A 3,958-nucleotide genomic window follows, 5' to 3' on the forward strand; every position below is an offset into this window, starting at 1 on the left:
TTCATTGGAAGAAGTCAATCCTTGGCAAATGCAATAAATACTAGTACTCCCTGTGTCCCATAATATAAGAATGTTTTTGGCACTACACTAGTGTCAAAAATGTTCTTATATTATGGGACAGAGGGAGTATGAAGAAAGAGATAGAGAGGAGTAAAAAATACACTTATAGCCAACCTTATAGCCAACCTTGTTGTAGTATGAGTGACTAAGTGATGACTATGTATGAGATGCCAACATCAGATAGCCTAACACATCGTGTTAAATCTCCAAGGGCGCGACCGCGCGAGCGACGCGACGGTCGTGGTAGGCACGACCATGATACGGGCTGCTGGCAGCCCTTGGATCTGAGATCAAACGGTCGCATGCTAAGTTGCTGAATATTTGCAGAATAACCCTCCAGGACAGGATATTCACCCATTGGTCTAGAATCACGCCATGCAACCGTTTGATCTCCAATCCAAGGGCTCTCGGAAGCCCGTATCATGGGAGAATGGAAAGCCACTACCCTGCCGTTCGCACGCTAGCAGTTCGCTCCTACTCGTCCCCGCACGTCCTTTAATACTATGGCGGTTCGCTCCTAGTCGTCCCGTCCATTCACATTACGTCAGTTCCACTAATCCTAACCCTCCTCCCAAATCCATGGCGTCCCAAATCTCCCCGATCGGCGGTGAGTACAAGGTTAGAACCATCATCGGTGATGAGTTCGACGTCATCTACACCCGTTCTTCCGCGGCGGTGAAAGGATGCCTTTCTCGCTTCAGACGCATGTTCGAAGACTCACATGACGAGTGGGTCGCCGGGCTAGATGTTCAGTACACCACAGTCATGGGATGAGAGAAGGATCTAAAGGACGAAGAGAGGAAGAAGCCCGCCGTGATACAGGTTTGCGTGCATGACTTATGCTTGGTCTACCACATATGCCATGTCGGCATTGAGTGCCAGGATTTTAAGGACTTCCTCGAGAGCAACCTAGTCAAATTCATTACCGTAGACTTTGGTAACGACAAAGAAGTCCTGCGTCGGATAGGCCTCGTTGTAGGCAACACCTTCGACCTCCAAAAGAATAGGCTGGTGTCCTCTCGTCAGCCTTCAATGCTGACCCTGGCAGGAGCCATGGTTCATCCTTCGTACGGTAAACTGGAGAAACCTCCATACACGTTGCATCGTCATGCATGGCAGCGGAATGTACTAGATATAGACCACATCCAGTACGCTGCAATGGATGGCTACCTTTGTTTCAATATCTACAAGGGTTGGATGAAGAGCAACAGCCAAGTTAGTGGTTCAAGCAAAGAAGTATCGGCCAAGAGGAAGAGGGGCGAGGACGAAGTCGAGGACGTGGACGAGGACTCCGAGTAAGGTGGCAGTGTCGTTGCTCATGGTGGTTCTAATGCAGTGTCTACCGGAATAGTTGCAAAGTTTAATTTCAGGTGTGCTTAATTTAATTTGAGGGGTGTGTTGTGCTGAGCCCCCAACAGAACTATGTTATGTTTCTTCTTGTTACTTTAACTCTTCAGTAAGTACATACTAGTATTTCTTACATTTCATCTTTTAGTTGGTATAGTACTACCACTAGTTTATTCACATTATATACGTACAATATATATGGCCAACATCATATAGCCAGCAATTTAGTTGTCAAAGAATTTCAGGGTGCTTAGTTTTGTCAAACAATTCCAGGGTGCTTACTTTTATTTGAGGGGTGGGTTGTGCTGGACACCATTATTGTGACTAGCCTTTTTCATAGTACTATATGCATAATTTGGCGACGAGCGCTTTCTATATGTACCACCTTTTTTTTAATTTCAAGTTTTGCTCCATGGCGCAATCCATCGATACTATTGTTGTACAAAAGTATACATTTTTTAAAAGGCTAGAGGGCGGGGCAGTCTAGCTTGGTCGGTTTCACGAGAGGCGAGGGCCTTTGTGATTTGACGGCTCATTACTGCTGGAAGGCGGGGCCTTGTGATTTGACTGCTCGTATAAATGCGCCGACGACCTGATCGAGGAGGAGCAAAGAATCGTGCGGTATACTCAAGTTTTCCACTGGAGTAGTACTGCGACGGAGGAGCACGAAACACGGCAGCCCAGTGCCATATGGCGATAAAAAATGATCTAATTTGCTAGTCATCTCATTGTTAGCATTGTTCTATTCATTCCGTCAAAAAAAACAAAAACCATTGTTCTATTCATGCCTCGCAGAGAATGTGACACGTGCGGTGAAACACTCGAAGCAAAAGATGAAACACAGCAGCAAAATAAGAAGGACGATTATCACCCCAAATGATCTAATTTGCCGCGGAGTCGTAACTGCTTCTTCATCGCCTCCACGACCTCCATCTCCTTGCGTGTCTCCTCCGCCATCTCCTTCATTCTGTCCATGACGCGAGATTTCTCGACGCAAGCCTTCATCATCTGTTCCACGGCCGCATTACGTACCTTGACAGCAGCCGGGTGCTCGATGCGGAGCTTCGCCAACTCCTCCTTCTGTTCCATGACGAGGGCCTGAAGCATCTTCATCGAGGAATTACTATTCTCATGCAGCTTCTTCCAGCTGGCGTTCTTCTCCTTCAACAGGTCGATCTCGTGGCAGAGCTTCGCCTTGTCCTCCTGAAGTCACGGGATTTTGCTGGTCGCCTTCTTCTCCAAGGCAATGCTCTTCTTCAGCAGCATCACCAAGACGGCGGTCAACTCCCCCTGCTGATTGAGCTCAGCGGGCATGTCGTCGAGGCTCTCCTTCAGCAACTCCGTCAAGCCTTGGATGAACTCCTTCTGCTTATTGAGGTGCTTATTGAGCTGATCGGGCATGCCGTCGAGAGATAACGACTCCAGCTCCGCCAGCTCGGCATGTTCGCCTCCGCGACTAGTGCGCTCCTGGGAGCCATCGCCTGCCCGTGAGAGATCTTTCGAGGTCTCTGCATGGCGGCGAGCCCTCTCTTTTTTTCCGCAGCCTTGGTTGCCGCTCCCTTGTTACGAGTAGTTCTTGACCTAGAGCTCTGCTCACCGGCCATGGCAACGACGGACGAAGAAGAAGCACTTATGAGGAGGAAAGGTAGAGTAATTTTTGGTTAGGTAGTACCCCTTTTTATAACCTAAGTACTAGCACTAGTAGTACTAATACCTGCATAGTGGGAACACGTTCAGGTTTGGTACGTAGTACTAGTAGGTGTGAGCAGGCTTTCGAATGTGATGGGAACAAGGTAAAGATTAATTGATGGTTTTGGTTTCGAGGCCCGAAACGGCTCCCGATGAGTTTAGTGGAACATAAATTTCAAGTAGACTACACTGCTCAAATGCGTAAATATTATGTTACTGTCAAAAATTGGCACAAAATACGAAGGAGACCAATGGAAGTACTACTAGCAACCCACGATTTAACTACTCGCATGCGCGCAGTGGAGTAACAATGTCTTTCTTCCGCCCTCACGTCCACTCAATTTGCATGTGCTGTATTAATTGATCATCAATGAAGTAACGACTTTACACGCGTCAAATTATCACATGGGGTGGATCTTGGTACAAAATTGCGTCCGCCCGTGTACCCGCGTGTGCGTGCGAGGGAATGAGTGTGTGCGTGGCATGCGTGCACATCTTCGCTTCGTGCATGTACCGCCAGTATGGCTCAGGGAGGACGAGTACATTCTTCTGGAACCAGTAGCACGTCACTGTGATCAATCCACGCAAGGAGGTCGCGACAACGCCTCCACATGTGCCACATGGCTTCATGAACTGTAAGAGAGACACTGCGTAGCGTGCCATTGGTATTCTAATTTACATGTTTTACACATACTCGAAGTACTAGTAATTTACACATGCATTGCACGCATCAGATTTTGCAACCAAATTATGAATAAATACCACACTATAGCATGTAAGCTCTTAGTCGTATATGCGTGATGTAGCCCTTCGTTTAATTCTTATAGTTCATCTCATTCAAAATCAAATTAGTTTTTATAAA

The sequence above is a fragment of the Triticum aestivum genome, chromosome 2B (genome assembly GCF_018294505.1).
Source record: "Triticum aestivum cultivar Chinese Spring chromosome 2B, IWGSC CS RefSeq v2.1, whole genome shotgun sequence".
NCBI classification, from domain to species: Eukaryota; Viridiplantae; Streptophyta; class Magnoliopsida; order Poales; family Poaceae; genus Triticum; species Triticum aestivum.